Here is a 14,469-nt window from a genome sequence, read left to right on the forward strand (position 1 = left end):
ACGCAAATATGAACGCGCCAATCAAGGCGTTGTTGAACTAATGTATTCACCTTTCTGTAACTATCAAATGAAGACAGCTCGCTTAAGACAACGAGCATTTATTATGATGTAAATATAGATTTGCCAATCAAAGATTATCAATGTTTGATGAACTAACCTAATTGTAATTAAATAATGGCGGAACATTTAAATTTGTATATTTCCAAAATGTAAGATTTTATCAACGTTAAAGAAATAATTGTTAACTCAAATGAATATGTAAACTTTCTTTGTAAATTATTAATTGCCAAACTATGTATTTTTCAAATATCTTTCTGTTGTAATTTAGAGTATTGTAATAAGAAATTACCTAAAGACAGGTGTTCGAGGCTGGAACTTTGGGTATAAATACGAAGGAATTTGGTCCGTAAGGAGGTCTGTTCTGGTGTCAGTCTAGGTAGAAGTGAATAGGTGCAAGCCGCTCTTCTTTAAAGACCTAGACTGGCCAAATAGGAACGGTCTAATCTAGGAAGAAGTGAATAGGTGTATGCCGCTCTTCTGTAAAACCTAGGTTAGCCGAATGGGATATAAGTTCCAATTTAGGAAGAAGTGAATAGGTGTATGCCGCTCTTCTGTAAAAACCTAAATTGGCAATCTCGGGTGATAACTCCAAGTCTAGGAAGAAGTGAATAGGTGTATGCCGCTCTTCTGTAAAACCCTAGGTTTGGGCCACCTTAGTCTGACCTTTCTAGTAAGTTCGAAATTATCTATTAACCATTGATCTCCAAGTTCCAGTTGCGAGTTACCTAACCTCTGGCTGTAAACACTCGAGCAGTAAATAAACTTTTCATTAAAACTTCACGACGTTGGTTGAATTTGTTCTGCACCTACCCTGAAGATAGGTTTCAGTGTAGACCCTTTGAGCCTCAGTGCTCCCGGCTATAAGAGTAAAGGGTGAGGAAAGTTACTAGGAACGTAACACGATTGACCAGGCAAGAAGAAGAGCGACATAATATGACCCAAATAAATAAATAACTCTCTAGCTTTCTTAAACCCGAAGCTGCAGCAACACAAGCCTTCAATCTGTCCCTATCCTGGGCAAGATCAACCCAATCCTTTCCATCCTTTTTTGATTTCCTTTAGGTCCAACTCAACGTTATCCCTCCATCTTCATCTTGGTATTCTCTTACCATCAGGTTTCCCAACAAGAATCCTGTAAAATCATATTTTCTCTCCCATTCTTGCCACACGACCTACCCACCTAAGTCTTCTTTAATTAGTCTAAGATTATCTGGACATGAATACAAATTATGCAGTTCTAAGTTATGTAACCTTCTCCATTCACCTGTCTCCTCTTAGGTCCAAATATTTTCCTAAGGATTTTAGTTTCAAATGTTCTTTTTTTAATGTAAAATAACCCAAGTAGAATTGAAAAATTGCAGTCCATTGACGGTCCAAAAGTAAAGTTCGTTATTTATGCCTTGCCTCGTTACACCAGATGACGTTTTCATGCTAGTAGAGTCTCTCTTGAGATCATGTTTACGTGGAATCTGTTTAAGTCCTCATGTAAAAAATGTTTGCGTGTTTAAACCTCGCTCGAAACTCATACAGCTGATGTGGGAAACCAACATTTACACGTGTCGAGCACTAGAAACCGTGAAACACCTACTCGATATTGACTAAGTTTCAGCAGTTCACGAATCAGGTTTTATTGATCCGAATAAAAAAAGAAACATTTGCGGTCCATTTCACCTAATTCTTGAACTTGAAACTCGGCATCGTGGGTTTACAGCCCATCTCATTACCTCGTATCTCCCAAGTTGGCGGAGGCCGTTCCTTACCTCCCGGCGCCAGCCAACTTAGTCTCCCCTTTTATCGGCCATTCTTCAGTCGAGCAGTGAGTGACTGCGCTGTTTGGCTGCTCCGCGTCCGGAGATAGATTGGAACGAAGCTGCCGCCGGGAGGAATGGAAATTTATTTGTCGGAAGAAGCCGATCTTCTGCAGTCATTCGCTGCAGGTGACGGAAAGATCAACAGCGAAGACTGAAACAGGAGAGCGAGTTGTATTGTCCTAGGCTCGTCTTTCGAAGGCATCTACGACTGAACTTGACAAACTTTAACCATATTACCTTTTGAGAGGAAACTCGACGGACATCCTCTTTCCTTCAGTACCGATCTACTGCAACTCGTATTTGGAAAATCATGAATGTTTGGGTACGTCAGCACTTAGGCTATTCGAACCCGTCAAATTACACTAGGACCAGTCCCTTATCAAAACTAATACCAATACATGGGAAGGCCATGTGGCACGAATGGGAGAGGAGAGAAGAGTTTACAGGATTCCTTTTGGGAGACCTGATGGTAAGAGACCTGTAGGAAGGCCAAGACGAAGATGGAGGGATAACGTTGAGATGGACCTAAAGGAAATCGATAAGAATGGAAAGGATTGGATTGATCTTGCCTAAGATTGGGGCTGATGGAAGGTTTGTGTTGCTACAGCCATAAATCTTCTGGTTTAGGAATGTTAGGGAATTGATTAGTGTCTCGGAGAACTGAAATCACTTTAGGTATGTTAAGAGCTGACTCTGTAAAGGAAAACTCTGCACATGGAAAGACAGAACACAGGACAACACACAACCCTACAGAGGATTTTACTGGCCGTAGATTCAGACGTCAGAGCCTCGTTGGCCTGCAACATTGGTGTACTACGTGCAAGTGAGGTTGAGGTTTGTGTGTCCTGTCAAGACACCACTTACAGTTTTCAATTTTGCACTCTTCAGAATGTAAGGGGGAAAATCCCCTTATCTAAAATCCTTACTTTAAGGTTAAAAGGTGTGTGTGAAGAGCCCCTTTAGAATGATTAAAAGTGCAAAGGTGAACGAGGCATACTAAACACATTAAAAATGAATAAGGAACTTAAACAACATCCTTAGGTACAGTGTATGAGGCCAGAACCTCTAAAGAAATTTAAGACATTGGTTAAAACACTGTCATCATATCCCAACATGGAATATAAACTGTTGGAAAGATTGAAAGTTTGTGCGATAAGAATATGCCGAACACTCAAAACAACATTACGTACCCGGTGCATATGAGGGTCCAACCCTTTCAGCAAGTGACGACTGTGTCTAATGATAAGAAGAGTTAAAATAAGAAACTCCTAATTCTTGCTACATTTCTTACATTTCATAAATACATTGTGACACTGATGTTATGATAAAATTAAAATCTCTAATATGCGTCAAGGTCTCCCGATGGCGTAGTGGCAATGTTTCCCCTTGAAGTCGAGCGCGTTCGATACTCGGTGCAGGCACATAATAGTTCGTTTCCAACTTTAAACTGTAGGTCCAGTCCCGATTATCAGAAATTATACTTGAAACATAAACTTTACTCCGCTTTGCAAGTACAAGGCACACAATCTTGACATCCTTTGACTGATTTCACTCAAATGCAATACGCGATCATCCATTTGACTTAACAAGTTGTTGCTTAAATTTCAACTTAAAAGCTCTTACACGTACGAGCTTTATTGTGGTCACAAAAGTGATGGTTTTACACTGTTTGCACCCTTCTTTCTGCACCTTCTTTTTGAATAACCTTATACACAAGTATACGTACGAGGGGTAGTCATACAGTTTTAATTATCACCGCGAAAAAATCAAGCTGCGACCATGAAACTTGGTGATGGTGTTAGTCCTTCTCTACATATTCACCCTTCAATGAGACACATTTGTCCCAACGATGGATGACTTGGCAAAGACCTTGGTTGTAGAAGTCTGCATTTTGGCTGTTCAGGAAACGTTCCACCTCGAAAATCACCTCGTCGTCCTTCTGGAAATGCCTGCCGCGCAATGGTTTCTTCATCCGAGGAAAAAGGAAGAAGTCACTGGATGCCATGTCAGGAGAATACGGGGGGGGGGGGGGAAGGTGAGGCAAAATTTGATAGCCCAAAGAAGCAGCATGTGTGACTGTGTCCTGTGCAGAATGAGCTGGGGCGTTATTGTGGAGCAAAAATACCCCCTTGCACAGCTTCCCGCGACGCTACCACATCATGGCAGTCTCAAAAAAACACTCACCATCACCTTGCCCGATGGGTCTTCGCCTTTTTCGGCGGTGGTGAATCCACATGTTTCCATTGCTTGCTTTGCTCCTTTGTCTCGGGGTCATAGTGATACACCCAGTACTCGTATATGGTGATTAGGCGGCTAAAGAAGTCATCTGGATTGGCCTGACACAGCTGCAACATTTCCGCTGCTGCCTCGGTTCGGCGAACTGTTTGAATGGGTGTGAGCAGTCGCGGGACCCAGCGAGCGGCGACCTTTGTCATGTTCAAAATGTCGTACAAGATGTTGAAAACTGATCCAGGCCTCCACTTCTCTTGCGATTCCCGGTTCTTCACAGAGAGATGGTCTGCCACTTCGTTCTTCGTCATTCAGACTTGTTTGACCACACTGGAAGCTTCTACCACTGTGTCATATGATGGTGCATTGCAGCCGTACACTTCCACCAACTCAGCATGGATTGTTGCAGCGTTGTTTCCCTTCAAATGCAGAAAACGAATTACCGCACGATACTACACTTTATCAATGGACTGCGCCATTTTGTTTTGGCTCCTCTAGCGGCGTGCTACGGTACTGTGGCGCGAGGATTTCAATGTATACCAGGGCTGCAGATGTGTACCTGCAAACACACAAAAAATAATTACATAACTTTATTTTTTCGAGGTGATAATTAAAACTTTATGACTACCCCTCGTATATCTATAACTGATATGTCGTGTAAAACTGCTGTTTAGGAACTCTTATGATGGATTGTGCTGCATAATCAGTAAATAGTACAAGGCGTAAACAATGACCATTAATATTCATTAATATTATTTTGATAGCGTAACTGCTTGAGATGTCCTGGGCCAGCATCTCATTGTGGAGAAAGTACAAAAGCCTGTCGAAGTTGACATTTGAAACAGTTTCCACTAATTGGCCTTCTCAGTCCTCTTAACCAAATCACCCAACTTGCTGAAGGTAATGGTGCTACATCGTGCAGGGAAATGCCTAATAGTTTGGGATGAAGAATAACTAAATGAAAGGTGTTCCAATAGATCTAACTTGTTGTGTAATTTTACAATTTCAATTCCAAGAATGGATGGAATGAACCTCTCTCTTCCGGAACAAAGGGGGAACGTCCCACACATCACTTCCCATTCTCTAGCCCAGGGGTTTCCAACTGGCGGTCCCCGTTGCCTTTTTCTGCGGCCCGCGAAGCCAGTTTGCAAAATAGATTAATTTTATGTATTTTTATTAAAATACTTTCTTTTTTACTGAAGGAACGGATGTTTTGTGAAGAAAGACAATATCACAGGTAGAATTGATTCTGCAGTCAATAATGATAATCAGAAGAATCTAAAGTGACGTAACTTTCTCTTCACACCAAGCATTCCATCCCTTCGCTATGTGGAATGAACTCTGCCGCTTCCGTGAAGGCTTCACTCTTTGTGTTTAGAAACAAACTGCAGAGAGGAGCTATAGAGATCTGTTTTACTACGCACGAAGTACAAAGAGATTTCCAGTGTTCCAACTCGGATTGTACTGTGACTGTTTGTTAAAGTTTGTGCAAATATCGAAATGAGCAATATCTCCAAAAAACGTAAGATTGAAAATTAAAATAGCTTCTCTCCAACTTGAATTGCGTGATTTGCAAGGCGATGTGTTCCTTCAAACTAGGCAAGAAAAGGGTCCAGAGTTTTTCAAATACCTTTCAAAGGAACGCTTTCCAAACCTTCGTAGTTTTGGGCAAAGAATGATACCGATGTTCGACAGCACATACACGTGTGAAAGTGTTTTTTCTTCAATGAAGTTCATCAAGAACCGCTACAGAAGCAGACTGGCAGATTCTTCACTGCGTCACCTTCTGAGACTTTCAAAATACAGAAATTCAAATACAACTTTAATAAAAGAAGCAGATCGGCTCAATTTTCACAATGAACACTTACTATGAAGGATTCTTATTTGTATGGTGTGTCTTTAATTTCTTTCAATTCATCAATAAATATTGGGTTTTTGTGAAATAAATTGTAATTATCCAATTTTGATTTGTAATTCCATTGTTTTATTGCCTCATTTTAGAAATTTAGGTCATGCGAAAGTTCTACATTTTCAGTTCAGTACTTACAATTTTTGTAATTTTTAACCCCCCCCCCCAAAAAAAATGCGGCCCGCCTATGAACTGCTGGATATAATTTTGGCCCTCGGGCCTTTTGAAGTTGGAAACCACTGCTCTAGCCTGCTCCGTGTAGTGGTGGGAATGAGGTAATAGACTAGGCAACTCTTGAGGTAGCCCTGCTTTGTCGGTGTTTTCTAAACCACACTACATATCGCTGTGGTTTTTTGCTGCGGTAGAAGAGGAAAAGCCAATGGGATTGTATTTGGATTCCGTTACATGATACCTCCGGCATATGATGGTGGAGTTTCGCAAACGATTTTGATTGATTGATTGATTTACTTTATTTTACTTCGCTTTTTGTGCCACTTTTAGCTAATTTACGAAGATGGGGATGACTGATGATGTGATGAAATTCATGAATGGACACTCACAAACTTCCATGCCCAGACCAGGATTCGAACCCGGGACCAAAAATCGCAAACAAAATCAGAAACAATTCAAATGGTTTATTACAAAAAAACAAAAACAATTCTGAAGAGACAGATTTTACAATATACATTAATTGCAAATTCTTCTGGACAGGGTATGATGACCTTCGTCTCCCCAATCAAGGAAAAACGAGAGTCATAAATCTTGAAGAAGAGTGCACAGCAACAGAGTTGCCAAGTCTCTTGCTAACTTTCTTCGATTAAACACAACAAGTAGCGCAAGTAGACGTTCTATTTTTGTTCTTTCCCACCCTTGGTCTCTCTATTCCACCCTCATAGACATGTCACTGGAGTTACAATGATAATATCCACAGAAAGACACGCCGCTTTGTCTGGGACAGCGCAGAAGAGGATAGGGATGTGACATCACTGTCTGCTGGCCCACTCGTGCGTTCGCCAGAAACAGGGGTGGAGCAGGCTTGTCATACTTCGTCGCAGCCTTTAATCACTATGAAGGTATAATCTAGAAGAAAAATGTACAGAGCCGAGCTCCATGGCGGAGTGGTTATCACTTCGCGCTACGACGCCAGGGGTTCCTGGTTCGAGTCCCGGCCTGGGCATGGATGTTTGTGAGTGTAAAAATAAGGTAAAGGTAAGGTGTTCCCCTGTGCTTAGCACCACGCCATGAAGGCGTATAGGGGGTGTGGGGGTAACGCCCCACACTTTCTTGATCCGGTCGTGAGTGGGGGTGATGTGATCAGCATCACGTCCCTGACCGCCTTTACCCCCCAGGGTTTCCACCAGGTACCCATGTTATTCGACGCAAGGTGGGCGCCGGGGCCGCTTCCAACGTTAGAAAAGTTTCCGGATTTGAACCTGGGACCTTTAGCATGGTAGTCAGACGCGTTACTGACTGAGCCACCGCGGTTTGTGAGTGTCCATTCATTAATTTCATCATATCGTCACTCATCACGATCTTCGCAAATTAGCCAAAAGAGGCACAAAAGGCGAAGTAAAATAAAGCAAATCAATCAATCAACAATGTACAGAGTGTTTACAATTAGCCCCCTATTTTAGAAGTGGCATAACTATGGACCTACTGATGATTTAATTACAGCTTCTTCACTCAAACATCACTCTATAATGCACGTCTTGTAACAATGTTTCTACCGTTGTGCAACAGTATCGTCGGTGTGCTACAAATTGTTCTGGAATTTCTCAATCAGCACCAACCACAACGATGGATTGGCCATGGGGGACAAATCGCATGGCCAGCAAGGTCCCCGAACCTTATACCGTGTATTTTCCTCATGTGGGGATTTGTGGAGTACCTTCTACATTTCTTTTCCATCACGGTGCATAGAAGAATTGAAAACCAGAATTGCAGCTGCAATTACTCAGATCAACATGAACTTGTTAGCCAAGAAGCCACACAGAGCACCTGTAATTTTTCCCATGAAACTTGGACAGCCACCAAAATAGATATTACAAACTATACAGGGTGTGAAAAGACTGTCTGTCAATTCTGGAAATATGTAATACCTTACATTTCTTTCCATATATAAATCATGTTTTTCTTTCATTAATCAGCATACACCCCAAATTTTTATTTTTTGCTTTCACAAAATGTCAATTTATGAAAAATCAGGACATGTTAGATTTTATTGGTTTGTTAGCTTGGAACGGAAGGGTTAAGAATGCTCGCTTTGTTCCTGATTTATCGATAACGCTAGCTAATTATCCGCATTCAAATTCCGATTCCATTGTATTCAACCGTAACCAATAAGCGAAATATGTGGTTTCATGACTGCAAGGGACAACATTAGCAGCGAAACAATAAGCAATTAATTTTGCAGTACGCTCGGTAACAGCAGACATAAAAGTTCTGAATCAACTCACGTGGATGTTTCAACATTAGTCATGGATGTTAAGATGTTTGTTTAGGGTAGTGGAATTCATTATTTCGAGTCTTTCTAAAAAATGTATTTTTTAAAAAACTTAATGAGTTAAAAATGGTAAAGTTACCCTCTGCACGTTGCAAAACGCCGTGAAGGCGTATGAGGGGATATGCAAGTAAGGACTCAAACATTCACAACATCGACCATTTGCAGATGTGATGTGATTATCACCGCGTCCCGAAAGCCTTTAATCCTCATGGTTACTGCCACGTACACATTTGTTAGAGGATGAGTGAACCCCAGAGTTGATCCATGCAGAGACATTGCGGGAAAGAAATCCCCACACCGGGAATCTAACACGGGTCTCTCATGTGGCAGTCGGACGCCCTGCAGTCGCCCTGCGTAATTCTTAATGAATTACGAGTAACAAAAGCAGGCAAGAATAAATCCTGAAATTCGGATTTTTAGGAAGTTATTATAAGTACTAATAGTTCCAATCTTAATATAAACGGTTATGTAGGTATGTAAATGCGGATATCTGCATGACATGGAACTGGAAAATCGCATGTTGAAACCTTTAATTGGTTCCTTTCCCCCGCCTCTCTCTCTCTCTCTCTCTCTCTCTCTCTCTCTCACAGCACAGCATACTACAGTACAATACCGGACAGGACTGGGGGAAAATAAATGTCCGTTATTAAGAAGTGTCGAGTATTCAGAAAAAAAGTGTAGGATGTTACAGAATAGGACAAGCATATTACAGTACGTACTTTACGAACATAATATATATTTTTTTAATTTCAAGGAACAAAATACTGTACTACATCCGGTGAATTTAAATTTACTAAAGTATCCATACATACTAGAATGCCGCAACGAGCGTTTATTGCTCGACCGGCAAATAGTTCGCACGGACGACGCTAGATAGCGTTAGGAACTGACAGCTCTACGATCACCATGACGTCACGAGCGAATTTCGCTCCAACAGGCAAAACGATCAGTATACGCTCGAAACCCAGTAGTTCACGTGTACCCGTAATTATTCTGTAGTATTGGCCCTTCAAACATGGATCGTGAAGTGAAGGACGCAGTGAAATAAAACTGAAGTGAATAGTCATTAAAATGTAATTTAGTCCATCTTTACAACACATAGCAATATACGAAAATGAATAGATGATTATGGGCTAAAACTACCAGGACGGATTTTTACGCATATATTTGTACGATAAAAGATATTTGATGTTCTATATATTCGAGCGAATTACGCTCAAGCGTGGGATATTCGATCGAGTATTTTAGAGCAAAAGTGATCCAATGCAGTACTCTACTACATACATTACATATATCATTGATCTGTGTTTTTCCAACAGCAAACCGTACGGCCATGTCTCGAACACTAAGTTTCTCTTTCTCGTAGACGTTGATGACTTCAACTTTTTCCTTCAAAGTCAGTCGTTTGCGTTTCTGCGAGTAATTTAGAGGTGTTCGCTATTCAGAGGTGTCCGTTATGAGAAGTTTTACTGTATGACACCAGGGGTCCCGGATTCTAATAACCACCTGGGCATGGGTGTTCTTTGGGAGTGCCCCTTCATCGATTTCATCTTATCATCACTCATCCTCATCTTCGCGATTAGACAAAAGTGACAAAATAGCAAAATAGAATATACCAAATCAATCAATGAATAAATTAATCAGTCTCTCTCGCTTCTATTAGTACATTTATCATTGGAAACTGAGCAACATTTACAAAATTTTACAACCCTTAGAATGCATAGAGATGAGCAACTTTTCTCGGTAACATTCTGCTCGTTGAGGTCTCGTTTCCACGCTACGAACGTTTTACGAAATGTATTTTTATTTTTTATAAAATTTGAAGTCGAGGGGAAAATTGCCCCTCTGTACCTCCCTGCAGGTGCCCTTGGCCGTCTTGAAGAAAAAATGTAAGAAACATGTTAAAACTAATTTCATCTTGAGTGTGCTTTTGTCCTGCTACTCTCAAATTCTGCTAGTCTTGCTCTTTCTACTTTAATGTTCCCCCCCCCCTTGCCTCCTATAATTGATTTCCGTCCAAGGTTTGTGGAGGGGGAAGGCTCCCTTCCACCTCCCGTGGATGCGCCACTGCACAGTGCTATAATGGAAAACAGGCCCGATGATTGAAAAGTATATAACTACCGTGCGTTCATTTCGATCTGCAGCCGAGAGATCGGGAGAAGCGTGGCGGGCGGCGCTGACGGAGATGCCGACATTTGCGGCCTGTAATGCCCGCTTATTTTTATAGACATATGCAGACATTTATATAAATATTGCAAAACGATCACTAACCTGTGTTATAACACGCAAAAGTTCTTCTGTAATTCATCCAAGTTCTGCTCTTATATACACAAAAAATACGCTTTAGAAACGATGTTAAGAGCCACAGATAACAAAACATTTTAATCATAGTTTTGACCAGTAACGTCCTGCTTAAGTTTATATCCTTGAAAGAGTTTTGTGCCGATGGGGATCGTTTGGAGGTTTCGAATGTGCAACACTGTATCAAGATTACGCTGTAGAAGAAACCGTTAAAAGTCAATAGTGTTCGTGAGCTTCCTTGCAATCCGAAATCTCCGAGCTCGAGTTTTTTGTTCCTTCGCGACTAGATGAAGACAGAGTTGTAAATATAGTGGCGAGCAATGTAAACCAAGAGCGTGTTAATTTCGTACTGTGCGCAAGAGTGTTATTCTTGGTTACTTGCAGTTACTAGTTTGTGTTATTGTAGTGTGTATGTGTGACGTGTCAGTGAGACGATTGGAATGCCAGCCGCAAGATTCACGTTAGAACAAAGATTTTTTTATGTATGACACGTACCTACGTGAAAACAAACTCGTGTCGAGACGTGTGTAGGTAATTTGTACAGAAGTTCCCATGCGTTTCAACTCCACACAGAGATACGGTTAGACATCTTGTCCTTAAATTACGAGAAACTGTATCGTTAAATTTTAAAACACCTAAGCAAAAACGACGGATTCTAACCGAAGCAAAACTCGATTATATTGGTGCAGCGTTAGAACGTTCTCCGAACAAACCTCTACGCCGTGTTTCACAAGAGGTGGGCGTGTCAAAATCATCGGCACATACAGTCACTAAGCTACTAAAATTAAAACCATACTCTTATAACACAGGTTAGTGCTCGTTTTGCAATATTTATATAAATGTCTGCATATGTCCATAAAAATAAGCGGGCATTTCAGGCCGCAAATGTCGGCATCTCCGTCAGTGCCGCCCACCACGCTTCTCCCGATCTCTCGGCTGCAGATCGAAATGGACGCACGGTAGATAGCTTGTGAATAAGGTATAATAACTACAGGAATTAAAATTTCAATTAGATAAACGGCATTACCTAATGCAATTCGAGATAGGTAGCAGAGAGTGGCGGCGATTAGGGGGGCGTGGGGGGCAGTGGCCCCCCACTTTTTGAAACTTTTCCCCCTGCACTATGCTAAACCTTATATTCCAAGGGAATGTAAACTACCCTTGCCACCCTAGTTTTCGCACTTTGCCCCCCCCCCCCAGTTATGGAACCCAAACGCCGCCACTTGGCAGGAGGGATGAAAATTTACTAGAGATACCCTGATGCGGTGGAGGGTAAATACTAGCTTTTCCCCCGTTAACTCATACCTTGACTTCTACTGAACAGAAAGCCTGGATTGACAACCAAGCTAAACTTAGATGACGTTCCGGCGGAGAAAAGCTTATACCGATATAGAAGTTAATTCAACATGAATAATAAAGTATGTTAAGCTAAAAGTATGATGGATATTTTTTCTTAACATGGGCCATTTCAGTCAACATGAACAAAAGTGAAAATTATGTCAGTGTTAAAACCTCTAGTAGCCTGTGCCACAAGTATTTTAATTGTATTTCTGTTCAATACAGAATACAAAATGGAAATAAAAGTTTAGATTGGCTTATCTTTGTTCCTAAAGCTTTCATATGGTACAGGAACTGGTTTCGAAAGTAATTTTAGAAGTGTTGCCAGTATCATTCACAGGAAAAAGTAAGGTTAATGATTGCTACCTTCTTCAACAAAAATATGTGTTGCTTGAATACTGGTACAGGATAAGATAGAAGTCACAAGGTGTTTATTAAAATTCATAACTAATTTTTATTAATTGTTACGAACTAATTGAGGAGATTTTAAATGGAGGTGCGACTTGGTCTCCCCGTGGTTCGGTAGCCTAAATGACTCCACTTGCAATATTTCCAATGTCTATAAACATTTTTCAACTGCATATAAAAGGACGAAAATATTACTGGAACTAGGAATAAATGTTAGAATTCTTCCTCTGATGTCTCTATTTGATAATTTAACTTATTTGCTAAGGAAACTGCCACGTCCCGGAGAGGGTAGCACCAGTCCGGCTTAGGTCAGGGTAAAACATGAGATACTCAGGACAACTGAAACTGAATGATAACAAGGAATTAAAGGAAACAACTCATTTAACCCACCACAGAAGGTACGAACCGACATATATTCTGAAAAAGTTGACGTAATACATTTCAGATACCGGATTAATTGTCTTTATACAATTTCAGATTAAGATGTTTGTCTTTAAACATTCTTCCACTTTGTTCTTCTATGGAATTCTTCTGTAGGTTAACGTCTTTATATATATATTTTTATGCGGCCACGTGACAAAACCTACTCCCACACACAGGTTTGGGTTTAAATTGTTGTTCCCCCTAGGCCATTATAACAATGCTGCCCCTTCCCCTGCGATTTTTGTTTCGTTTAGGTTCACTTTACACTTTGACTAATCGAGACTGAATATACAGTTTAAAGTGACATCCGAACCACTGTGCAATGTGCGTCCACCAGGTATCGATCCTGAGACCCCTTGATTACAAGGCGACAACTTTATAACTACGCCAATGAGAAGGCTTTATTTTTTCTGTAGATGAGGATTACGAAAGCATTCGTTCAGGTGCAAACAAGAATTAGTTTAGTGGTTTAGTTTGGAGCCGCGGTGGTCTATTCGGTAGGGTGCCTGAATGCCACGCGGGAGACCCAGGTTCGATTCCCGGCGTGGGTGATGTAAGGTCAGAATTTTTTCAGCTTTGTCACAGCATAAAGCGGCTCTGGGCCTCACTCAGCCTCAACTCAATGGGGGGGGGGGGTAAAGGCGACCAGAGCGTGGTGCTGATCACATCACTTCCAAACTGGCCGAGATCGAGAATGTGCGGGGCCCTACCGCACATCCCCTGAAAGTGACTTCATGGCACAGTGCAATATGCACGGGGAACTTTACCTTTTTTTAACTTAGTTCAGTGGTTGATTTAATAACACAGCCAATTTGCACTTAAGGTTGATCGCGACTAGTAAATGTAAGGGTGAAGGAAGTGAGAAAGAGCTTCCTGGCTAACGTTAAAGTTCCATAATAGAAATTACTTAGATAGACTAAATGGAACAACGGGAAAACATGTACTGGTAGATTAGTAAGAGAAACTTATCTTTTAGATACAAGTTTTGTGCAAGCCAGATTTCACAGTAAGGTTTGAAACAAGGAACAGCTTTTCTTTCAGTTGTTTGACCAGCCCTAGTTTTAGGTCTCCACAACACAAACAAGCGAAAGAAAACTTTTGTAACACGTTCCACCAACTAGATTTATACTTGTATGCTATTTTAGGTTTGAGACGCCCGTATATTTAAAATTCTCCCTAATAGTGTAACCAAATACAAAGTTTGACACCACTGCCTTATTTATTAAATCTTGTTTGCCTCCTCTTGCCCTCAGTATAATTGATTTTCGTTCAAGGTTGGTGGGGTCATGCCCACTGCTCCCCCTGTGGTTACATCACTGATATAGGGGTACCTTCGTACACATAGATAATTTGTAATTGTTACTGCAAGTAAATTCTCTGACATGCAAGCTTTCATTTGAAACCTCTTTTCATTTAAATAATTATAACCTATCTGTATTACATTGAACGTTTAGAGTTGGTGACTTGATTTTGAATAGCCCTGTATC

The sequence above is a fragment of the Lepisma saccharinum genome, chromosome 16 (assembly GCF_977018435.1).
Source record: "Lepisma saccharinum chromosome 16, izLepSacc3.1, whole genome shotgun sequence".
NCBI lineage: Eukaryota > Metazoa > Arthropoda > Insecta > Zygentoma > Lepismatidae > Lepisma > Lepisma saccharinum.